Source organism: Heptranchias perlo, chromosome 20 (assembly GCF_035084215.1).
Source record: "Heptranchias perlo isolate sHepPer1 chromosome 20, sHepPer1.hap1, whole genome shotgun sequence".
In the NCBI taxonomy this organism is placed as follows: Eukaryota; Metazoa; Chordata; class Chondrichthyes; order Hexanchiformes; family Hexanchidae; genus Heptranchias; species Heptranchias perlo.
In genome coordinates, this window is record NC_090344.1 from 4,882,116 (window position 1) to 4,908,209 (window position 26,094).

At 43.6% G+C, this 26,094-nt stretch overlaps 4 non-coding genes across 4 annotated transcripts; 2 read left to right on the plus strand and 2 right to left on the minus strand.

Annotated features, from left to right (window-relative positions):
- Nucleotides 1–4,911: 4,911 nt before the first annotated feature.
- Nucleotides 4,912–5,000, minus strand: trnap-agg (transfer RNA proline (anticodon AGG)). The gene is given in 2 exon segments: nucleotides 4,912–4,947; nucleotides 4,965–5,000. It is a non-coding gene; the product is annotated as a tRNA-Pro (tRNA).
- A 4,205-nt stretch (nucleotides 5,001–9,205) lies between these two features.
- trnat-agu (transfer RNA threonine (anticodon AGU)) lies at nucleotides 9,206–9,279 on the plus strand. Its single transcript has one exon. It is a non-coding gene; the product is annotated as a tRNA-Thr (tRNA).
- Nucleotides 9,280–13,535: 4,256 nt separating this feature from the next.
- trnas-uga (transfer RNA serine (anticodon UGA)) lies at nucleotides 13,536–13,617 on the minus strand. The gene has a single exon. It is a non-coding gene; the product is annotated as a tRNA-Ser (tRNA).
- Nucleotides 13,618–19,465: 5,848 nt separating this feature from the next.
- trnan-guu (transfer RNA asparagine (anticodon GUU)) lies at nucleotides 19,466–19,539 on the plus strand. Its single transcript has one exon. It is a non-coding gene; the product is annotated as a tRNA-Asn (tRNA).
- Nucleotides 19,540–26,094: the final 6,555 nt, after the last annotated feature.

The following is a 26,094-nucleotide window of genomic DNA, read 5'->3' on the forward strand; positions in this document are numbered from 1 at the left end:
CATTGTTTGCTGATATCAGCAACAGTTCCTTCCAGGATGGTGTTGAGATTGTAAGGTGGCGAAGTATCAGATTGTACATTGGTGTCATTGTAAAAAGAGTAAATCTTATGGTCAACGTAAGAGAAACTTATGCACCATAATTATGATTTATGTCCGGATCATTCCGTGTCTGTGTCTGTTTAAAAGGGGTGTGCTGTTAGTCCCGGATCATTCTGTGTGCGTTTTACCCGATTTTCTTGATACCCTTTCTCCTTCTGAACTGAAATGACGATCCTCTCTCGACACGAAGGTTCACCACCTGCTTCGGGCAACTGGTAGGAAAAATAACAAAAACTGATGAGACCAAGTTCATTCTGATGAGCTTCCATTCCAATCTCCGCACTCTATCCCCCATTCAGTCCCACCCCGCCTGGACATTATAATCTGCGATATTCATAAGGGAATGGAGAAGCCGAATATCACGGTTATAATTTTCTTGGTTGCTCAACAATGAATAGCTTCAATTGTAATGATTCAGAAGGTAATCACAGAATCATAGAATCTTACAGCACAGAAGGAGGACTTTCGGCCGTCGTGCCAGTGTCGGCTTTTTCGAAGATCTGTCCAAATTAGACCCACAGCCCAGATTTTTCCCCATAACACTGCAAATTAGTCCTCTTCAATTATGTCCAATTGCCTTTTAAATGATCGTATGGAATCTGCTTCCACCACCCTTTCAGGAAGTGCGTTCCTGATCTTAACAACCCTCTGTGTGAAAAAAATTCTCCTCAATTCCCCTCTAGTTCTTTTGCCAATTATTTTCAATCTGTGATCTCCGGTTACCGACCCACTTGCCAGAGGAAACAGTTTCTCCCTACTTGCTCTTTCAAAACCCCTCACTATTTTGAATACCTCTATTAGGTCTCCCGTTAACCATCTCTGCTGTAAGGAGAACAATCCCAGCTTCTCCAATCTCTCCACACAACTGAAGTCCCTCATCACTGGTGTCATCCAGGTCAACCTGCTCTGAATCCTCTTCACTGCCTTTTCATCCTAAAGTGTGGTGCCCAGATCTGTACAATATACTTCAGCTGAGGCCGAACCAATGATTTGTAAGGATTAGTATGATTTCCTTTTTAAATATTCAATGCCCCGATTCACAAAGCCAAGTATCCCATACGCTTTCTTAATCACCTTATTAACTTGCCCTGTTTTCTGAATATGAACCCCCAGGTCCCTCTGCTCTTGGAACCCCCCATAATTTGTTCCATTTAGATTATACTGCCTCTCCATGTTCTTCTTCCAAAAGTGCATCACTTCACACTGATCGGCGTTAAATCTGTCACGTGACTGCCCATTTCACCAGTCTGTCTTTGTCCTCCTGAAGTCTGCTATTATCTTGCTCACTATTTACCACGTTACCAAGTTTTGTATCATCCGCAAACTTCGAAATTGTACTCCCTATTGCCACATCCAAGTCATTTATATATAACAAGAAAAACAATAATCCTAATACCGACCCCTGGGGGATCCCACTGCATATTTCTCTCCAATCAGAAAAACATCCGTTCACCACGAATCTCTGCCTCCTATCATTTAGCCAATTACTTGCCCACGTTTCCACCGACCCTTTAATCCCACGTGCTTCTAGTTTTCGAATAAGTCTGCAATGTGTTCATTTCTAAAATGTGTCCTCAAAATAAATATATCCCTATAATTTTATTGTTAAACAATGAGAATACAGATATTAAATCGAGTGCTAGATCGGGTTCATTCCCATTACCCGGAGGTGACGGGGCCCGAGGACGGGGAATCCCATCTGGGTTTATTTTTTCCGAAAACGGAGACGGAAAATAGCAAATCTCATCCCGTTGAAATCCAACAATTGGACGAAGAACCGATAGCCTTTTCCCATCCCGGGTTTGCAGACCTGGCTGTTGAAGGAAGCCTGATAAGTCCATTAGGGATCAACAGCGAAAGTGAAGAAACGCAGACAGAGATAGATAGATACATGCAAAGAAAAATAGTATAAATCTCCAATTCTGTGATTGAGCAGAATTTAAGTGGCCGCTTAAAGGAAATTCGTCGCATGCCGTGAAATCTTAGACGTGTACATAGGGCTGGATTCTTACATTATTTCTGAAAAAAGTAAACACTGCCTGATAACTACAGCTCTTATTTATTTGACCATTTTACAGTGGCGGTTTGAAGTGATTTCGAATCTCAGTGAATTTCCAGACCATGCTTGACCCACTCGTTTGGTCACCCACAGGTAGCACGCGGTTGTAGACTGCGCAGGCTCATCACAGGAACTCTGCCAGACTGCATGTTCCAGACCTGTATCCAACGCTACACGTGCAGCCTGCAGCCGTGTGTGGATTGGTGGTTGAGTGCAGAACCCTCGCCTGCCGACGGGAAACCAGGGGTTTGGTTCCAGGCCAATGCAGCTTCCTTTACCTTTTGTATCTGTACCCATGAAATCGCCTGAATTGGGAAAAATTCATGTGCCGGCTTCAATCTGTACAACTTCTTGAAAGATTATCTTCATTTCGTCTACGTGTCTTTCGTGGACATACCATCTGCATTCTGTCCTCTGGTGTTCAAACATGCTCGGCTGGAGATAAGTCAAACCTGCCTTCTGCACTTGCTTCAAAGATGTGAGAAGCCAATTGGTGGTTTTTGACGAAAAATGGGGACGCAAGGGGGCTCATACCGGGATTTGAGCCAGTGAAACTCCCTGAGCGAGAATCAGATCCAAAGTCCAACTGGTAACAGAGCCGTGCAGCCACTGTAAAATTTCGCTGCCACGCAGCCGATCCGCCATCCTTTCAGAACACCATGGCCATCCAATCTCGCTTTCTTGTACGATATACGATATAGAGCAATATCAGGTTCTAAACTAATTATTTCAGATCAACAATATTAGTCTCTCTTTATCAAATTTGTTTTGAATGTACGACTTGTATTATCAAGTAACACTTTACAGAATGAATTACTCTGAAACGACATTGTCGTCTGTCTCGGCATCGTCATAGTTTACACTTCACCATAAGTATACTTTAGTCAAATTGCTGCTTTCATTCACCATGAGAACGAAGAGCCACGGATGTGGAAACATTAGCTACGAAATTATCAGCTGGGTTGCACCTTTCCTTTTCATACTTCCTCAGTCTTTTTTTCTTAACCCTTCTCTGCTATTTTTGCAGGTTAGATCTGCCATCGCCGTTCAAGGAAGCCTGAGAAGTCCATTGTGGACAATACAGAGAGACAAGAGACGGAGACATGGAGAGATGGAGAGATGCATGCAAAGAAAATAAAGAGTATAAGTGTCAGGTTTTGCAAACTAGCAGAATTTATGTTACAGATTGGGAGAGATTCCTTCTTGGGTCTTGAAATCTTGCAAGAGAAGATTGGACACAAGTTAAAATCATAGGCCTCGCTGGAGAATCTCTCATTCTGGGAGAGAGATAAATGCGGTCAATTAACTCCAATTAATCTATTTCAGCACTGAAGGGATCTTTAAACAGTAGCTCTGCGAGCAGAATTCAAACCTGGGCAGGAAAACCTCAATTGAATTTTGAGTCCAACGCTTTAAACACTCGGCCACCGCAGCTGTAAACGGCATGTTCATTCAGATCGGATTCCAAATGGACACATGCTGCTGTTACAAACGCGCGCATTGATGGTGCTTGGGGTCGAATTCTTACTTGTTACGCTGGAGACCTTGGTTCGATTCCCGATACAATGCAGGATCATTCTGTAACAATGAGGAGCTGAGGAGCAAAAGTATACCATTTCGCCCCTCGAGCCTGTTGCGCAATTCAATGAGATCCTGGTTGATATGTAACCTAACTGCATATTATCGCCTGAGCCACATATCCCTTAATGACTTTGGTCAACAAAAATCTATCAATTTCAGTCTTAAAATTGACAATTCAGTTCGCATCAACTGCCGTTGGTGGAAGAGAGTTCCAAACTTCTGCCTCCCTTTGCTTGTCGAGGTGTTTCCCAACTTCACGCCTGAAAGTCCTGACCCTAATGTTTAGGCTCTGTCCCCGAGTCCGAGACACGCTAACGGGCGAAAATATTTTTTTTCTGTTTACCCCACCAGTTCCCCTTAATATTTTGAAATGTTCGATCAAATCAGCACTTAATGTACTTATTTCGAGGCAAACCCAAGTTTATGTAATCTCTCCTCGTAATTTAAATTTTGGAGTCCAGGTAGCACTCTCGTAAATCGACGCTGCACTCCCTTCATAGCCAATATATCCTTCCTAAGGTGCGTTGCCCAGAACTGAAGACAATACTCCAGGTGTGGTCGAAACAGATCTTTGTACAGCTGTATCATAATGCCTATCTCCTTGTATTCTAGTCGTCTAGATATAAAGACCAACATTCCATTAACGTTTTTGATTATTTTTCTACCTGTCCATGACATTTTAATGATCTATGTACATGGGCCCCTAAGTCTTTTTGGACCTCCACTGTTTCGAGCTTTTCACCATTTCGAAAGTACTCTGATTTATCCTTTTAGGTCCAAAGTAGATGACCTCACACTTGACGAAATTCAGAACCATTTGCCACAATTTTGCCCATTCATTTATTATATTAATGCCTCTCTGTAATTTTATGCTTTCATCTGCACTGCTTACAATGCTGCCCATCTTGGTGTCATCGGCAAACTTGGATATGTGCCTTTCTATCCCGTCATCTAATATCCGCCTGAATTGGGAAAAATCCAAATTCAGTTTCAATCTCCTCATCATCTTGAGACATTTTATTTGCTTCATGTGTGTTGCGCCGACGAAACTTCGGCATTCAGTCCACTGGAGCTCAAACATCCTCTGGACATAATTCAGTTCTCCCAACAACAAAACGGAAAAGATGTGAGAAGCCAATTGGTAACTTTTCACTAAAAGAAGCAACACATGAGGGCTCGTCCGGGATTTGAACCCGGGACCTCTCGCATATTACTCAATGAAACGCCCTAAGCGAGAATCATACCCCTAAACCAACGAGCCGCTGTTAGTTTAGTTGTGAAGCCAGTGTAAATGTTCGTTGCGTCTCACAGCCGATCGACCATCCTTTCAGACCACTTCGATCCATTCAATCTCGTTTTCTATTCGGGAGGACAGCAATATCAAGTTGTGCACCAACTATTTCCATTCACCAATATTAGTCTCCTTTTACCAAATTGCTTTCGAGTGCACGACTTGAGTTATCAAGTAAGACGTTTCAGAATTAGCTGCTCTTAAACTACATTGCTTGGGAGGATACGGAGAGTCGTGTCGATTTGTGGCACGCTCTGTTCCCTTTGCATTACATCCCACACATAGAATTGAATCATAGAAATGTTACAGCACGGAAAGAGGCCATTCGCGCCATCGAGTCCGTGCTAGCTCTCTGCAAGAGCAATCCAGCTAGAACCGAGCCCCGAAGACCTGCATTATTTTTCCTTTCAAGTACTTATCCAGTTCCCCTTTGAAGGCCATGATTGAATCTGCCTCCATTGCACCCTCGGGCAGTCCAGATCCGAACCTCTCGCTGTGTAACAAAGTTTTTCCTCATGTCACCTTTGGTTATTTTGACAATCACCTTAAATCTATGTCCTCTGGTTCTTGATCCTTCCGCTAATAGGTACAGTTTCTCTCCATCTCCTCTGTCCAGACACTTCATGATTTTGAATACCTCTATCAAATCTCTACAAAACCGTCTCTGTTTCGAGGAGAACAACCCCAGATTCTCTTGCCTATCCACGTTACTAAAGTCCCTCGTCCATGGAATTATGCTAGTATTTTTTATCTGCACCCCTCTAAGGCCTTAACATCTTTCCTGAAGTGCCATGTCCAGAACCGGACACAATAATTCAGTTGTGTTCAAACCACTGTGTTATAAAATTTCATCATGACAGCTATACTTTTGTACTCTGTACATCTATTTATAAAGCCCAGGATCCCGTATGCTTTTTAACCGCTTTCTCAATCTGCCCTGCCACATTCAACGATTTGTGCACATAAACCCCTCTTTGTTCCTGTACCGCTTTTACATTTGTGCCCTGGAGTTTATATTGCCTCACCTCGTTCTTCCAACCGAAATGTATCACTTCTCATTTTTCTGCATTAAATTTCATCTGCCACGTCTCCGCCCATGCCACCAGCCAACCTATATCCTTTGAAGTCTATCACTATTCTTATCACTGTTTACGACCATTCCAAGGTTTGTTTCACCTGCAAATTTTAAATTGTGATCTGTGCACTCAAGTCCAAGTCATTAATATATATCAAGAAAAGCAGTGGTCCCAGCACTGATCCCTGGGGAACGCCACTGTACAACTCTCTCCAGTTCGAAAAACAACCGTTCACCAGTAATCTCTGTTTCCTGCTCTTAGTCAATTCTGCATTCATGTTGTTACTGCCCCCTTTATTCCATATGCCGCAATCTTGATGATAAGCCGACCATGCGGCACTTTATCAAACGCCTTTTGAAAGTCCACATACACCACATCAACTGAATTGCCCTCATCTCTCCTCTCTGTTACCTCATCAAAAAACTCTTACAGGTTAGTTAACCACGATTTGACTTTAACAAATCCGTGCTGGCTTTCCCTAATCATTCCACCCTCGTCCAGGTGACTGTTAATTCTATCCCGGGTTATCGTTTCTAAACGTTTCCCCACCACTGAGGTTAAACTGACTGGCCTATAGTTGCTGGGTTTAATCGTACACCCTTTTTTGGGCAAGGGTGTAACCTTTGCAATTCTCCAGTCCTCTGGCACCACCCACATATCTAAGGATGTTTGTTGATTATGGCCAGTACCTCCGCAATTTCCACATTTACTTCCCTCAGCAACCGAGCATGCATCCCATCCGGACCTGGTGGTTTATCCACTTTAAGTACAGCCAGCCGTTCAAGTGCCTCTTCTTTTTCAATTTTTAGACCATCCAGTACCTTAACTATACCTTCTTTTGCTGAGACTCTGGCAGCATCTTCTTGGTAAAGACAGATGCAAAGTACTCATTTGGTACCGAGGCCATCCCCTCTGTCTCCATCAGTAGATCTCCTTTATCGTGCCGAATCGGCCTCTCCCCTCCCCTTACAACCCGTTGAATGTTTACATGCCTGTCGAAAACTTTTGGATTCCCTTTTATGCTGGCCGTCAGTCTATAGTCATATTTCTCTGTGCCTCTCATTACCTTTTTCACTTCCCCTCTGAGCTCCCTAATTTCGGCCTGGTGAATGAGCGCATAAAAAAAGTTAGCATTTCTTTCAGCCGGAAACAGAAAGTTACTGGTTGATTAATGGCGATTTGAACAAATATTCGTCTTTTTTACAGTGTTTAATCAGTTTTGAGAAGTTAATACAGTGAACTAATATAGTAAAGTATTTTGTAAAAGTTGAATTCATGATCGGTAACCGCCTCAGACAGCGCATTACTGCCCATCCCTGGGATACAAGATAATACCGAAGCTTTGACAACACATCGCAGGTCCCGCTGCAAAGACACAGCTTGCCAGCTGTTCAGCAATTTGGAGCCTGGATAGGGAGTTAAACGCTGAACCATCATCTCACTACCCACTTTAGTCTGATACTCCACCGACTGAGCTACCCAGGCTCGATACTACATAAGCTCCCATCGTACATATTCATGGGAGGTCTCTGAATTATCCCTGCAGCCGTCGAGCAAGGGTGAGGTCCGTTTGATAAAATTCTCAGGAACGTGTTGAGGAGAATCCTTGTTCCTGTTGAACATGATGTAAGAAACAGGGGCAGTGAACTCGTGAGTTTATAATTCTTCTTGCTTGTGCCAAATGTCTTGTCATTCGTTAGCAGCAATTAAAATCACACTTTACCCAGCGGCTCAAAAGCTGAACTTGTCCCACATGGGAGCTGGAAAAGGCCTCTCGACCTTTCAGCGTATTAACATCTGTAAGCTGAATAATTTCTCCCGTTACACAGTGACACCAGGCAGAATATTTCCCTTCCAAATTTTCCCCACACGACACTTCCAACCGATGAATATCGGCTTAACGAAAAGAAGAATTGTTTGTTTGGTTCTTTAGATTTAAATATCTCGTAACGGCCCCTTTGCCATGTGAGATGCCGCTAAAAGCCCCCTCTCCCCCTATGAACAAGTAAACTGGCACCTCCTATTGCAAGACGGTAGACCAGAGGAACCCAAGAGCCCACATGGGAACACTAAGAAGTAGATGCGTTATGGAACATACCAGTTGTACCTTGAACTCCATTCAAAATGTTCGGAGTAAAAGGTTTGATTGTTTTAGAAGACGCTCGAACTCACAACCTGGTCATTTCTGGAGCCCATACTGCTATAAATAAGTAACGCACGCTTAACAATTGTGCAAAACGAGAGCAGCGCAAAACCGACAGCATCAGCGCTCCTGCCAAACAGCTTCATTTTCGGTCTCTCATTTATCACTTCGAGATCTTTCTCAAACAGAAGCCTCCAATCAAGATGCTCTTCGTTAAATAACAATTCCCGAATCAAGAGAGTTTTGATCAATCATGACGAAAGCATGCACAATTTCCTCACCTGTTCCTTTTAATCCCTGGGATGGTGAACATCAGGTCCTGGAGATTTGTCTATCTTTAGCCTAATTATTTTCTCCATTGCCGTTATTTTAATAATACGAATCCCCGTGATTTATTAAACAGTTTTCCTCGTGTCTCTGGGATGTTATCCTCATCCATTTCTGTGACAACTGATGCAAAGTAAAAATTGAGCAACTGCCATTTCCTGATTTTCAATTACAATATCACCTCCATCTGTTTTTAAGCGGCCCAAGTTACTCTGAGCCTCCTTTCTTTCTCTTAATATACTTGTAAAAACCTTGAGAGTTGTCCTCATTTTCCCACACAAGTTTTTCTCCTTTTCCTTTTTTGCTCCTCTTACGATTTTTTAGTTTCAGCACCACGATAAACAACACTTCGCTGGAAAGTTCGGCTCAATAGTTCTCCAATGTCAGAGCGAGAATTGTCTGAAGCCCTAATTTATGTAATGTAACAAATACAATCACACATAATCATCCGTGTATCAACGCACTGATGGATACACAAAGATAAACACAGCGAGAAATCCAGTCAGTGTCGGAATGCACAGGCAAACGGACAAGCGAAATGGACAGAGATGAAACGGCCTGAACCCCCAATAGTGAAGTGTCGCTGATAGATATTAGTGCGAGGAGGTGGGGCTACTGCATCATCACTTGGCGCTGTGGCTTAGCTGGTTAAAGCATCTGTCTAGTAAACAGGAGATCCTGGGTTCAACTCCCAGCAGTGCCTTGTACAGCTTATTATTTTACCTAATTTGTGGAATTAAGCGACAAAATAACACTGTGGTGTTTGTCTTTTTTCAGGTTTCAGGAGGAAACGGATTGCAAGATGACTGTTCAAAAACGCCCTTTCATTGTCCAGACAGACCTCTCATATAATGTGTCTGCCACACGTTAATTTAAGGACACGTTCTTGTTTCTGGGCTCGTTGTGGTGGGGGCATAATTCACGATTTGAGGTTCAAAGTCGGAACTCGTCCAAATTTGGACCTCGACTTGTGATCTTGACCTGCGGTACAAACGTTTGCAAATAGGAAAAATAAGTCCTCAAATCGCTCCACCTGAATCTCCAGGCCCAGATGAAATATACCCAGGATGTTAACAGAAGCAAGGAAGGAAAAAGCGGAGGCTCTGACCATCATTTTCCAATCCACCCTGGCAAAAGGTGTCGTGCTGAAGGATTTGAGGATTGCTAACGTTGTACCATTGTTTAAAAAGGTAAAAAGAGATAGATCGAGTAAATACAGGCCAGTCAGCCTAAACTCGATGGTGGGTAAATTATTGAGCACAATTCTGACGGAAAGTATGAATCGTCATTTAGAAAGGCACGGATTAATCAAGGACAGTCAGTGTGGATTTGTGAAGGGAAGGTCGTTTGAATTGAATTATTTGAGGAGGTATCAAGGAGGATCGATGAGGGTAGCGCGATTGATGGAGTCAACATGGATTTTAGCGAGGCTTTTGGCAAAGTCCTACATGGCAGATTGGTCAAAAATGTAAAAGCCCATTGGATCCAAGGGACATTGGCAAGTTGAATCCAAATTTGGCTGAGCAGCAGGAAGCAAGCGGTTGTGTTCGACGGGTGCTTTTGTGACTGGAAGGCTGTTTCGAGTGGGGTTCCATGCGGCTTCGTACTAGGTCCCTGCATTTCGTGGTACAGATCATTGATTTGGATTTAAATGTAGGGGGCATGATTAAGAAATTTGCAGATGATACAAAAATTGTTCCTGTGGTTGATAGTGAGGAGGAAAGCTGTCGACTGCAGGAAGATATCCATAGAGCGGACAGGTGGATAGAAAAGTGGCAAATGCAATTCAATCTGAAGAAGTGTGAGGTAATGCATTTAGTCGGGGGGGGGGGGGCAAAAAGGCAAGGGAGTACACAACAAATATTGTCATTAATTTGCCATTTACACTCCCATTCTGTAATTTTACTAATGTCTTCCTTTATTTTTCGCATTTTTCCTTTGTATTAACTACAGCTCGCAATTAGGTGTCCTCCCTAAATTTTGAAATTGTACTTCCGATTCCCGTGTCCAAATCATGAATGTAAATTTTGAACAACAGTGGTCCTAGCACCGATAAATTGTGAAGAGCAGTGGTCCCAGCACCGATAAATTGTGCACAGTGGTCCCAGCACCGATAAATTGTGAACAGCAGTGGTCCCAGCACCGATAAATTGTGAACAGTGGTCCCAGCACCGATAAATTGTGAACAGTGGTCCCAGCACCGACAAATTGTGAACAGCAGTGGTCCCAGCACCGATAAATTGTGAACAACTGTGGTCCCAGGAATTGTGATCTTGAACTGCAGTTGAAACTTTTGCATAAAAGGAAATAACGTCCCCAAATCGTCCCACATGAATCTCAAACGCTTTGGGAAGAAGTTCAATGGAAACAATCAGGACTTTAAAGGCACCTCAAAGACCTGAACTTTCGTTGAATGAATTTTGTTAGCCATTACATTCGACCATGAAATCGCCCTTGACGTTCATCTCACTGAAGCAGAGTGTGGCCGCTTTGTATCTGTGAGCATGGCGGTCGCGTGTTTAGCTTTGATATTGATCGCTTCCAATTTGTAAAATTTCATCAATCGTCAGGGAAAAGAAACCGAGAATCGAATTGTCCCTGTAAGTGATGAAGTGAAGGGATTGGTGCTCCAAGCAGATCTGGAAAATGCGTGGTGCAATTGGTCAGGAGTTCAAAATCCACCCTCCAGCCACTCGGCAATCATATTAACTGAGCTTTACTCTGGCCCAGTGTCACCGCACTGAAATCGAGTATTGATGCGGCGTGTTTTTCTTCATAGTTGCTGGTTTAAGATTGAAGACCGGCTTGTTGGATTTTTACTCCTGCAAGTTTCAACCATTCATTTTTCACTGACTGCAGACAGTTGTTCTCTTGGTCGCTACAAACTCAAAGTTTAGCCCAGTGAATTATTGGTTTAGCAGGTGACCTCTTCACCTGTTCTCGGTGGTGTTATCCGTTAGCGTGAAAGTTTGATGGTTCGAGCCCTTATTTTATTCTCAGGATTCATCGCCTCAAAGTTCCAGGGTTTCAACGCATGTTTTGGAATCAAGAATCATTGCCAGCTGAGCAGGGCTGATATTCTACCATTTACCCTGCGGTCGGAAATCAGGCACATGAATCATATAAAGGAATGGAACATTGGCTTCACGGAAATTACAATTCTCCTTGACAGACAAGCCCCCGAAAGGCCCGAAGGGAGGCCGCATTTGCAGCAGGAGAGCTGGTTCGCTGTGACATGGAGATTTCTGTAGTGAGTGAGACCAGACTGTTCCTATGTTCAGAGAATAAATTTCACACCCTTTATTTTGGAAAAGCAAAACGGTGGGGATTTTTGTCATAGCCCGATGCCTTTCGTGTTGTATCAGATGTTCCTCGTTGCGTTACTTTCATCTTGATCGGAGAACCAGTTCGGGCGCTCCTGTGATAAAGAGCGACAATTGCCAGTTAATGTTAAATTTAACAACGACTCCACTGCGTTTTTAATCCCACTCTTAAGATGCAGTCTATAAAATGAAAAAAATTCATCACATTCAAAGCATAAAAATCTTATTAAGTTTTGACTGTCTCTCGGTAACCACGTCAACATCGCCATCAGTCTGAAATAGAAAGTTATCGATTGATTCATGGTGATTAAAACAGGGATTCAACTCCGAACAGGATTCAATTCGCTTCATGTAATTAATTTAATAAGTTCATCACTCTTTTTAAAGTTAATTCCCTGACTGGGAATCGAACCTCGCGGCGGTGAGAGGACCGAATTCTCACCACCAGGCCATTGGGGAGCTCCCAAGATTGCGCACGAGACAAAGTGGAACTGATGACATTCGTTTTTCTTTCGCTCTTTCATGATTCATTCAGCTCTGTGTTTATTCTCAGGCCGCTTATCTCTCCTTCTTTTCAGCTTCTGACTGCGGATATTCCTGTGGCTAAATATGAATAATATAGAACATCTCACAGCCCCGGTATATTTGCTGTTTCTCTGTGCAGTTCTGTGCAAAATCAAACTGCACGCAAATACCGACAGTGCCTCTCTCTCACTCCCCACAGAAGCAGCAGGAGATGCCACTTTAAACTGTCAGTTGCTTCAAACGAATCATGATGGACCTGCGTGGCTTTGCAGTTTTCCAAGGAGCTGCATTCAGTGCGTGAATTTTGGAAATGGAAACATGTCCATCAGCAGCTTGTGGTCGTATTTTACCTCACTTTCCATTTCATGTACATGCCTACTTGCACTTGGTGATGTCATTGCCTGAACATCACCTCTGTCGCGATATTATTTCGAACAGAAAATGCCATTTTGTGCGAGCAGTTTGTCTGGCAGGAAAATGACCTGAATTGCAAAGGGCCAAGTAGGAAAGGCCGCGTTGCTCTGCTTGTTCGCAGCAAAGAATTTTGGCGTTTCCTTGGGGTTTAGTGTTTAGGATTCGGCGCTTTCATCACCACGGCAAAGGTTCGATTGTCGGTCTCAACATCCGCATATTATACACTCTACCATAAGTGTACTGTACTCAAATTGCTGATTTTTTCATTGTGAGGGGAAGAAACATAAATGTGTGGACATTAACTACGAATTCATCAACTGGGTTGCACCATTTCTTTTCCTACCGTCTCAGTCTTTCCATCTTTCCCCTTCTCTGCTGGTGTTGCAGGTTCCATCATTCTTCGCTGTTCACGATGCCTGAGAAGTCCATCAGGAGAAAACAGGCAAAGTCAAGAGACAGAGACAGGGAGAGATTAAAACATAGAAATAAATTGTATAAATGTCAAGTTCTGCGAACGAGCAGAATTTAGAATGGAGCTTGGGAGAGATTCCTTCACGTGTCTTGCAATTTTGCAAGAGATCATTGGGCTCCGAGTTAAAAGCGTCGTTGGCGATGGAGCACCTCTCTGAGGGAGCGAACAAGGTCCGTTCGTTCAAGTTCATATTAATTTGAACACTGAACAAACTTTAAAAAGTAGCGCTGCGAACAGGATTCGAACCTGTGCAGGGAAACCCCATTGGATTTCAAGTCCAACGCCTTAACCACTCGGCCATCGCAGCTGCAAACATCGATGATGCACAGCTATAAATCAGAATGCGTAGGGTTATCACACGAGATCTGTGACACTTTGTTCTCTCAGACAGGTTTCCAACTGGAAACTTGCAGCTTGTTCATGTGCTGACTTTGCTGTCTCGGTGATAGAATTCTCATTTATCACGTGAGAAACCGGGGTTCGATTTCCGGTTCGTTTCGGATTATTTTCATTCTCCATTCATACGATCGCGTGAATTGTGCGACATTCGCCCTCAGCTTCAATCTGCGCACCATTTCGAGACATTTTCCATTCTCCACGTGTGTTGCATCGAAGCGGGGTTGGAAAATCACATTGCAAGTCCGACTTCTTAATCATTGGGTCATCGCTGCTGCAAGCGACAAATCCGAAACGGCTGCAGAAGAGAATGAAGAAGGTTATGACAGGAGAACTCTGAGACTGTATGTTCTTTTAGACAGGTTTCGAACTGAGCGCATGCCGCCGGCTGCTGTGCGGACTTTGTTATTTCGGTAATAAAATTATTGCTTTCTGCGCGGGAGGCCCGGGTTCGATCACTGCCCAAGAGGGGAGCATTTTTCATTTTCCATTCATGAGGTCACGTGAATTGGGATACGTTTACATTCAGCTTCAATCTGAACAACATCTTGGGAAATTTCCCTTTCTCCATGTGTGTTGTCGTCGACAGAACCTCTGTATTCTGTCCTCTATGCACTGGAATTAAGACAATCCTGCCGACAACACCGCTGACAAGACGTGAGAAGCCAATTCGTGATTTTGAACTAAAAATGGTAACACCGCAGGGCTCGTCCGGGATCTCTCACATAACAATCATCAAATCCCCAAAGCGAGAATCATACCCCAAGGCCAACGAGCCACTGATAACAGAGGGGTGCAACCAATGCAGAATTCTGTGCCACCCACAGCCGATCGGCCACCATTCTCTACATCCTATCACTTTTTCTATTCCGATGTACGGCAATGTGAAGACGTACATTAACTATTTCATATCAACAATATTAGCATCTTTTTACCACATTCGTTTCGAATGTGCGAGTTGTAATATCAAGTGAGACTTTGCAGAATTAATTGCTCTAAAGCTACATTGTTGTCTGTCTTGGCATCCGCAGATTATCCACTCTCCCACAAGTATAACAGTGACTACACTTCAAAAATACTTCATTGTCTGTAAAGCGCTTTGGGACGTCCTGAGGTCGTGAAAAGCGCTTTATAAATACAAGACTTTGTTTTTATACTGGGCTAAAAGTACTGATGATTTCACTATGAGGACGAAGCGACATCAATATGTGGACATTGGCTAAGAATTCATCATCTGGGTTGGTCCTTTACTTTTCCTCCCGTCTCAGTCTTTCTATCTTTACCGTTCTCTGCTGGTGTCGCAGGTTCGATGAGCTTTGGCCGTTCAAGCAAGCCTGAGAAGTCCATTCGGGGAAAACAGAGAGTGACAGAGACAGGGAGAGATAGAGAGATAAAAGTAAAGAAAAAAAAAGCCTGAATATCAAGTTAGCAGAATTTGAAATGAAGCTTGAGAGAGATGGAATCATACACTCATAGAATCGTTACTGCACAGAAGTAGGCCATTCGGCCCATTGAGCCTGCCCCGGCTCTCTTTAAGAGCAATCCAGTTAGTCCCATTCCCCCGTTCTTTCCCTGTAGACCCGCAAATATTTTTCCTTCAAATATTAATCAAATTCCTTTTAGAAAGTCACGATTAAATCTGCTTCCACCACCCTTTCAGGAGATGCATTCCAGATTGTAACTATTCGCTGATTTCAAACGTTTTTCCTCATATCGCCTTTGGTTCTTTTGTCAACCACCGTAAATCTGTGTCCTCTGGTTCTCGACCCTTCCGCCAACGGGATCAGTTTCTCTTTATTTACTTTATCTCAACCCGTCATGATTTTGAACACTTCTATCAAATCTCCTCTCAAACTTCCTGCCCTGAGGAGAACAACCCCAGCTTCTCCAGTCTATCCACGTAACTGAAGTCCCTCATCCCTGAAACCAGTCCAGTAAATCTTTTCTGCGCCACCTCTCAGGCCTTCACATCCTTCCTAAAGTGCGGTGCCCAGAATTGGACACAATACTCCAGTTGTGGATTATTGTGAAGTTTCCTTCAAGCACCTTGAAGTTTTGCAAGAGACCACTGGGCTCCCAATCAAAAAGGCTCTGCCGCGGTGTAGGATCTGTCTGAGAGAAGGAAATGCGGCCCGTTATCTCCAGTTCATATTTATTTGAGCATTGAACAAAACTTTAAACAATAGCGCCACGAGCAGGATTCCAATGAATCACCGAAAGACCCTGTCGAGTTTCAGATGTAACGCCTGAACCACTCGGCCATCACAAGCAGCGAGTGCTGGTAATGCACGGCTGTAAATCAGAATGCGCAAGGTACTCAGAGGAGATTTGTGAAATTACATGTTGTTTTAAACAGGTTTCCAACTGGACACAGAGAGCCCGATGCGATGCAAACGTTGCCGTTTCACTGGTAGAATTTGCACTTACCACGCGAGGGAACAGGGTTCGTTTTCCCGACCAATTAAGGAGCATTTTTATTCTGCACCTCTGAGATCGCCTGAATTGGGATAAATTCACCTTCAGTTTCAATTTGCACACCGCCGTGAGACATTTTACTCTCTCCTTGTGTGTTGCGTCGACAAACCGGCTGCATTCTTGCCTCTGGACCTCAAACATGCTGGAGAATTAAATCAATCCTGCTTTCTGCAACGCTGAAAAGATGTGAGAAAGAAATGAGTGAATCTTCACTGGAAATAGTGAAACAGGAGGATTCTGGGATTTGAACTGGGGACCGCTCACATATCAAACATTGAAACGCCCAAAATGAAAACCATAATCCGAGAACACGGAGCCGTCGGTAACACAACCGTACAACCAGTCGAAAATTTCCCTGCGACCCACAACCGATCGCCCATTCATTCAGACCGCTTCTGTCCATCGAATCATAGAATGGTTACAGCACGGAAGGAGGCTATTCGGCTAATCCAGCCCGTGGCGGCTTTTTATAAGAGCAATCCAATTCGTCCCATTCCCCGGCCCTTTCCCGGTGCTCTGTATTTTTTCACTTCAAATTCATTTCTTAAGTCACGATTGAATCTGCTTCCACCACCCTTTCAAGCAGCGCATTCCAGATCAGAACTACTCGCTGCGTCATTAAGTTTTTCCTCATATCGCCTTTTGTTCTTTTGCAATCACCTCAAATCTGTGTCCTCTGGTTCCCGACCATTCCGCCAATTAGAATCACAGAATCACAGAAGCTTCCAACATGGAAACAGGTCCTTCGGCCCAACATGTCCATGTCGCCCAGATTATACCACGAAGTGTCCACAGGACACGTTTCCACAGGTAAGGACATCTCACCTTAAGATTCTTTCCAGCAGAGTGGGACAGGTGATCAGAGTGACCGGGCTCGAGCGGCGCAATCGGTCCTTATATGAGTTACAGGCTCGGGAAATGCTGGGGTTGTTAATTCGAGTCTCACCAAGATCAAACAATCCTTTTCCTTGTGAACATTTCGACCGGAGTTGAAGGTACAATTGGTGTGATCCAAAATGCATCCACTTATCTGAATTGCCATGTGGTTCCTCCGGACTACTCGGTTGCAAGAGCAGATGAGATGTTTAGTATTACTTGTTTACAGGAGGGAGGCTGCAGTTTTGCAGACACAAACTATGATTTTGATCCATCTTCAAATCGTGGGATTTAACTGGAGCTTTAAACCAGAAACAGAGGCCGCTCAGCCAGGATACTTTCCATCCTACACTTCAGGAGCTAGTTTTACAGGAATAGAATTACTGCAAGCAAGAATTCTACCCCTGAAGCACCAATGTTCGCACGGCAGCAGGATGAATGTGTCCAGTTAGAAACCTGTCTGAAGGAACATGCAGTCTGACAGAGCCGGAAGTCGAGCAGATTGACTTTCGGTCTGAGCAGATGTTGAGTCTCCTTCTTGAGAGAGTTTCGCCAATCCAGCTCAGAGCGGTTTAAGAATCATGAATTCGGATGTGACTGGAGCCACTTGTGTAAGATGAAGTGTCGGGGGCAGTTTCACATCCCTGACGGACATTAATGATCCTGTTGCGGTTTTGCTGTAAAATTTCACTTCCCAGCTCCCGAACTAAAATCCAACGCCGTTGCAACTCGAATCCACAACCTTTGAATGGCTTATCAAACAAAACAAGTAGAAGTCCAACACACTAGCCATTGCGTCACAGGGTCAGTTGCCAAAAAATCCCGCATAAAAAGAAAGACGTGTTTCTCCGGTCCAGGGGCAAAGTGACAATGGATGTTATTCAAAAAACTGTCCCCTCGAATCTGTCTTTATATATTTTTTTGTAAAGCATCGATTTTAAAAGTTATAAAAAGCCGAAATAAATAAAGTAAATTATAAGAATCGAATCCGTGATTAAGGTGTTACAACATACTCTAAGCAATTGAGTTAACCGGCCGTATTAACGGTCCATTAGATATTTTAATTAATTTCTATACCTGAACGCTAGTTGGTCGCGCTTTCTGTACTTGGACCCCTAAATCTCTCTGCTCCTCCACAGTTCCTAGTTTCTCACCATTTAGAAAACATTCTGATTTATCTTTCTTAGATTTAAATTGGATGATCTCGCTCACCCCCACATTGAACTATATTTGCCGCAGTTTTCCCCACTCACTGAATCTATCAATTCCCACTTTTCAACTTCCTGCTTCAATCTTCATGACTTATTGCGTCACCAGAAGGCTGCGTGTTCAAATCACGGGGTAATCGTTACTTTTCCAGCTGATCAGATTCTGGATCGATCCGGGATGAATATTGCATCTGCTTTTTCTCAATAAACAGAACCTTGCTCTAAAGTCTGCTTCTCTGGTTCTCAAATTTCAGGAAGGCGTCTCATTCCGCCCTCGACTTTTGATTTTGACCTGCGGTTGAAACTTTTGCAAAGATGGAAAATAAGTCCCCAAATCGCTCCACGTGAATCTTAAACGCTTTGGGAAGACGTTCAATGCAAACAATCAGGAATTTAAAGGCACCTCAATGACCTGCACTTTCTTGGAATGAGTTTTGTTCGCCATTGCATTCGACCGTGAAATCGCTCCCGGCTTTCATCTCACTGAAGTGAAGAGTGTGACCGCGTTACATCTGTCAGAGTGGAAGTGACGAGTTTGGGGTCGGTGTGGGTCGTTTACAAATTTTGAAATCTCACCAAGCAGCAGAGAAAAAGAAACTTGGAATCAAATTGTCCCTGTCAGTGATGAATTGAAGTGAATATCGCTCCAAGCAGATCTGGACAACTCGCAGTGCAGCCGCACAGGAGTTCCAAATCCACCTTCTCGCCACTCGGCAATCGCATGAACTGAACTTTACTCTGACCCAGTGTCACCGCGCTGAAATCGCGGATGTCTCGGCCACACTTTTTCTGAACATCATGGTTCGTGGTTTAAGAGTGAAAACTGCCGTCCGCTTCACTGTAAGTGCAAGAGACATCTTTGGAAACACCGAGTCGTGTCACAGACCTGCTCGTCGGACCTGCTCATTTCATCTCATCTCATTTTCAGCAAACCTGAATATTACTGGAATAGAGAATGGCGAATCACAGCTCGAGAAATCAATCCTCTCGACCACGAGGGGACGGAGTCTTCCAACAGACAGGTGTTTAATGGCAAGGTGAGTTTAATGTTCAGGAATAATAATGCACAGATTTTCACTCGTGCAAACTTCACACACTTTATGTTGGAAAAGTAAACTGATAGTGGAGAGAACTTATTTTGATCGCTGCAAACTGAATTTTTAGTTCGTTGAATCAGGAGTTCAACAGCAAACGTGTGCTGTCTGTGTGGCGCAATCGGTTAGGGCGTTCGGCTGTTAACCGAAAGGTTGGTGGTTCGATCCCACCCAGGGACGGTGGGGAAACTTTTATCTTCACGGTCTCGCATTTCCTGGTTCTGATGTTTGTTTTGGCTGCAAAACAAATGCCCGGTTTCGATGGCCAGCTGAGCACGGCCGATCTTCCATCATTTCACCTGTGATTGGCTTCGCGGAAATCTGAATTCTTCTTGACGGACAAGGTCCGAAGGTTGCAGGAGAGCCGCTTCACTCTGACATGGATATTTCTGCAGTGAGTGACGCCAGACTGTTTCCACAATGAATGTCACTCCCTTTTATTTTGGAAACGCAAAATTGTATTCACATTCCGATGGGTTTCAGTTGATTTGTGAGAGATCATGAAAGGATCCTGCAGCGCTGCCTTGGATAATAACAACAGTTCTAAGCCGCATTTCAGTCGCGGCAACAAATCACTGCATCCGAGTATCTGCACCCTTAAATCCGAGTATCTGCGCCCTCACACCGGAGTATCTGCGCCCTCACACCGGAGTATCTGCGCCCTCACACCGGAGTATCTGCGCCCTCACACCGGAGTATCTGCGCCCTCACACCGGAGTATCTGCGCCCTCACACCGATAACTCATCAACTGTCCCCAATCATCTTTATGAGCGTCAGGAGACCTAAACAAAACACAACAGTGAAGAAATTGGCTTTATGATTCTTCACTAATGTACGGACACATTTTTGTTCACGGTCCTTCAAGGGAGATTTGGGGAAAGTGGCCGCTGATACTCAGAAACCACTACTTGTTGCTTTTTTTTTTTCAGTGGGCTCGTTGGTCTTGGGGTATGATTCTCGCTTCGGGTTTGTTGTTTAAAATATGTGAGAGATCCCGGGTTCAAATCCCGGACGAGCCCTCATTTCCCCCCCAGACTTTAGATCTTGAGCTGCTGTTCAAACTGGCAGGGTGTTTGGAGGTATCTCCATGATCTCACGTCCTCTGAATGCATTCTACTTGTAATTGCAATTGACCTTGAAACCGCTCTCGGATTTAATCTCACTGAAGCAGAATGTGGCCGCTTTTTATCTGTCAGCGTGGAGGTGACGAGGTTGTGGTTGAGAACCGCGGGCACACCTGTCCGGACATTGGTATTCAGAATGTACAAAATGCTGTCTCAAATACTCTGTTGTCATCCAGCGAGCTCTAGTTTTGCATGCCCAACCTTTCCCCGAGTAAGAATGTATCCAGTCTGTACCCGAACTATCTCCTCACTCAAAGCCTCCCATTGCTCATTTACTGTTTTACCTGCCAATTTTTGATTCCAATCCACCTGGACCCGATCCCTTTTCAACTCGCTGCAATTCGCTCTTCCCAGTTGAGTATTTTCATACCTGATTTTTTCTTGCATTTTCCATAACTACACTAAACCTGCTGCAAATGCTCCCCCAGAGAATCATGCTCCACTTGCCCCACTTCTTTCCCCTAAATAAATCCAACACGGCTTCCTTCCTCGTTGGGCTGAAAACATACAGATTAAGAAATTTCTCTTGTACACATTTCAGGAATTGCTCGACCTCTTTGACTTTTACACTGCTATATCCCAGTCTATATTCTGATAAATGAAGTTCCCTTTTATAACTACTCTAAAATTATTGCATCTTTCTCCAATTTACCTGCCAATTTGCTCCTCTATCTCCTTCCCACGATTTGGTCCCCCGATAGAATGCATCCAGCAGCGTAATAGCTCCTCAATTGTTCCTTAATTCTAAACAAATAGATTCTGCCTTTGAACCCTTAAGCATGTCAACCCTTTCTACCGCTGTCACAGTATTTTTGATCAATAGTGCCTGCTCCCCTCTAGCCCCGCCCCCCCTCCTTTTTTCCCCTGCCTTTTCTGAATACGTTGTAGCCTGGAATATCGAAGTGGCCACTCCTCCACTTGTATGAGCCAGGTCTCCATTATTGACACTATAACATAATCCCATGTTACCACTTGTGTCTGCAGCTCACCAACCTTATTTACCAAGGATGTTAAACACAACATCAGGGCATAAAGGTCGGACAAGTTCCAATGCCCAATTAAATGTTCTATACACTAATGTACGTAGCATAAGAAATAAAACAAGTGAATTAGAAGCGTAAATTAAGCTTATAGTGCATGACGTAGTGCTCATCACTGAGACCTGACGACAAACTGGGCATGACTGAGATAAATATTTCAAGTTATAAGCCGTTTGGAAAGGATAGGGACATTGGAAAAGGCGGTGGAGTAGCGATATTGATGAGGGATACTATTACTGCATTGGAAAGAAGAGATATCAGTCAAGGTGAGCACGCATTAGAAAGGCTTTGCGTAGAAATGAGTAACAGAATAGAATACAAGACTTTGGTGGGAGTTGTTTATGGACTTCCGGATAGCGGTGAAAAAGTAACAGGATACACAAAAGCGGACAGGTTGTTAGGGGTCTGGAACTCACTGTCTGAAAGTGTGGTCGAGGCAGAAAACCTCAACTCATTTAAAAAGTACTTGGATGTGCATTTGAAGTGCCGTAATCTACAGGGCTATGGACCAAGTGTTGGAAAGTAGGATTAAGTTGGATAGCTCTTTTTCGGCCGGCACAGACACGATAGGCCGAATGGCTTCCTTCTGTTCTGTAATTTTCTGTGATTCCATGATTCCGTGTGTGGGAAGGGATTCACTCAGTCATCACACGTGCTGAGACACCAGGGAGTTCAAAAGTGACTGCAGGAGTTGGATTCTGCTGTTAATCACATCCAGAACTGAACCATTTTCATTCTGACATTTCGAGTTTGTTTCTTCTGATGTTAATAACCCCCATAACTGGGCTGGAGTTTAATTTTCTGTATATCTGTTGAATAAATCAGCTTTGTTTTAAACATCTTGTTGTAGATTTTGGTCTTTCCCGCCTGAGTGTTTAGCATCACCTGACTGGAGCTCAGAAAGGACAATCTGGGGGGAGGATCGTCCGATGGGAACAGAACTTCAACCTGGACACAGTCCTTCAGGGCCACACTGAGAGGGGCAAACGGCACTTTGGTCTTCCTTGGCTCTGTTCACTGATAGCAAAGTCGCCGTGCGGCATCCAGTCTAAAAATGACTGGTAATTATTCTCTGAAGATTTAACCTCTTTGTCTGACAGTCCTGAGTCGACCATTTAAGGCAGGCGTTAACTCATTTAAAATAAACCCGCTTAAAATAAATGGGTTATGAATTGTGATTTCTGTGAAGCCAAAGTTCCATTCCTTTATGTGATTGATGTGCCTGCTCTCCGACTACAGGGTAAATGGTGGAATATCAGCCCTGCTCAGCCGGCAATGATCACGGTACATTTTCTTGCAGACAAAACACACATTGAAACCCTGGAACTTTGAGGTGATGAATCCTTAGGGAAAATAAAATTAGGGCTCAAACCATCAAACCTTCGCGTTAAACGATAGCACCACGAGACAGGTGAAGAATTTACCGACTGAACCAATAATTCACTCAGCTAACCTTTGAGGTTGCAGTGACCAATATAACATTTGTCTACTGTCAGTCCAAAATGAATGATTGAAGCTTGCAGGAGTGAAAATCCAACGAGCCGGTCTTCACTCTTAAATCAGCAACTATGAAGTTAAGAGAAACGTGCCAGATAAATACTCGATTTCAGCGCGGTGACACTGGGCCAGAGTAAAGCTCAGTTAATATGATCGCCCAGTGGCGAGAGGGTGGATTTGGAACTCCTGATCGACCGCACTGCGCATTTTCAAGATCTGCTTGGAGCACCAATCCCTTCAATTCATCACTTACAGGGAAAATTCGATTCTCGGTTTCTTTTCCCCGATGCTTGGTGAAATTTTAAAATTTGTAAGCGACCAATATCAAAGCGAACCTCGTCACTGACATGCTCACAGATACAAAGCGGACACACTCTGCTTCAGTGAGATGAAAGCCCAGAGCGGTTTCAAGGTCGAATGCAATTGTAAGCAAAGCTCGTTCAATGAAAGTGCAGGTCATTGAGGTGCCTTTAAAGTCCTGATTGTTCGAACTGAACTTCTTCCGAAGGTGCTTGAGATTCAAATGGAGTGATCTGGGGACTTCTTTCCCCTCTTTGCAAAAGTTTGAACCGCAGGTCAAGATCAAAAGTCCCGGGTTTAATTCGGGCTTCGACTCTCGAATCGAGAATTATACCCCGACCTCAACCAGCCCAGAGACAAGAACGTGTCCTTCCATTGACGTGCGACGGTCACATTCCATGAGAGGTCGATCTGAAAATTGAAAGGGCATTTTTGAAGAAACATTTTGATCAATTTTGTGTTGGCTCTCTGAACAAGGACAAACACCACACTGTCTGTTTTCGCATGTCAGATTCACTCAACATCATAAATTACATAAAGGCGCCGCTGAGAGTTGAACCCAGAATCTCCTGTTTATTGGACAAGCGCTTTAACCAACTAAGCCACGGAGCAAATTCCTGGCTGTGGTTTTCACCTCCTCTCATTAATATCTATCAGCCACACGTCACATTCTGTTGGGGGTTCAGACTGTTCCATCTTTGTCTATTTCGGTTGCCCGTTTCCCAGTGAATCCCGACACTGCCTGCGTTTCAGGCTGTGTTTATCTGTGTGTGTCCATCAGTGCGTTGATACACGGATGGATATGTTTGCTTGTGTTTGTTTGTTACATTAAATAATTTAGAGGATCAGACAATTCTCGCTCTGACACTGAAGAACTAATGAAGCAAATTTCACAGCGAAGTGTTGTTCATCGTGGTGCTGAAATTTAAAAAAAATCTTAAGAGGTGCAAAAAGGGAAAACGAGAAAAACTTGTGAAGGAAAATACGGACAACTCTCACGGTATTAACAGTACACAACGAGAAAGAAGGGTGACTTGGAGTAATGTGGGCCCCTGAAAGACGGATGGGGGCGATATTGTAATTGAAAATCAGGAAATGGCAGACTTGCTAAACACTCAAAGAAAAGGATGAGGGTAATATCCCAGAGACACGAGGAAAACTGAAAATAAATCAAGGGGATTCAGTGCAAGTAAAATAATGGTAATGGAGAAAGTAATTGGACTAAAGATAAACAAATCTCCAGGACCTGATGGTTACCATCCCAGGGGATGAAAAGGAATCGGTGAGGAAATTGTACATGCTTCAGTCATGATCGTTCAAAACTCTCTTGAATCAGGAATTGTTCCATGGATTGAAAAATTGGCACTGTCACTCCATTATTTTGGAAGGGGAGGAGAGATAAAGTAGAAAATTACAGACCTATTATTCTGGCGTCTGTTGTGGGGAAGTTACCAGTATATGTTATTAGGGAAAGAATGACTGAGCACTTGGATACACATGAATTGATCAGAGAGAGCCAGCATGGATTTGTAAAGTCGAAGTCAAGTCCAACGAAACTAGTTGAACTTTTTGAAGATATAATAACGTGGTAGATAATGGAGTGTCTCTGGGTGTTTTATGTATATTGACTTCCAGAGGCATTCGATAAGGTGCCACATGAGAGACTGTTAACACAAATGGGAGCACATGGAAATTAAAGCAACCCATAGACATGGGTAGGGAGTTGGTTGGGAGTTAGGAGACAGAGAGTAGGGATAATGGATCTGTGCTCAAATTGACAGGATGTGATTAGTGGTGTCCCCCAGGGATCTGTTCCGGCCCATCAGCTTTTAACTATATGCTTAAATGACGTAGATGAATGAATGAGAGCCGCATATCCAAGTTTGTCGACGACACCAAGTTAGGAGGCACAGTGAGTGGTGCAGGTCGGAGCATAAAGTTATAAGAGAAATTGATAGATTAAGTGAGTTGGTAAAACTGTGGCAGATGGAGCTTACATAGAATTACATAGAATGTACATCTCAGAAACGGACAATTCGGCCCAATTAGACTATGCCGGTGTTTATGCTGCAGACGAACCTCCTCCAACGCCTCTTCATCTAACCTTATGAGCAAACCCTTTTATTCCTTTATTCCTTTCTCCTCCATGTGTTTATCTAGCTTCCCCGTAAACGCATCCATGCGATTCGTCTTAACTACTTCTTGAGGTAGCGAGTTGCACATTCTAACGAGTCTCTGGGTATATATGGTTCTCTTGAATGCCATATTGGATTAATTGGTGACTTTTATTTATGGCCCCAAGTTTTGGAATCATCACCAACAAAAGTTCAAACACCTTTTCTACATCTGACCTATCAAACCCTTGCATAATCTTGAAGTCCGATATCAGCTCAGCCCTCAGCCTTCTCTTTCCTATGGAAAAGAGCCCCAGTCTGTTCAATCTTTCAATATGGGGAAGTATGAACTTTGGACCTAAGCAAGATAGGTTAGAATATTTTCTAACTGATGATAAGCTCGGAACTGTGGAGGAGGAAAGATGTTTTCGGGTCCAAGTGCAGAAATCACTAAAAGTCAGTGGACATTTGCAAAAAATAACCCAAAAGGCGAATGGAATGTTGGCCTTCATCTTAAAGGGAGCTGGAATTCAAAGGGGTGTACGCTATGTTACAGTTATATAAACTCTTCTGAGACCACATTTCGAGTACTGCATTCAGTTCTGAGCACCACACCTCAGGGAGGATATATTGGCCTTGGAGGGGGTGCAGCGCAGATT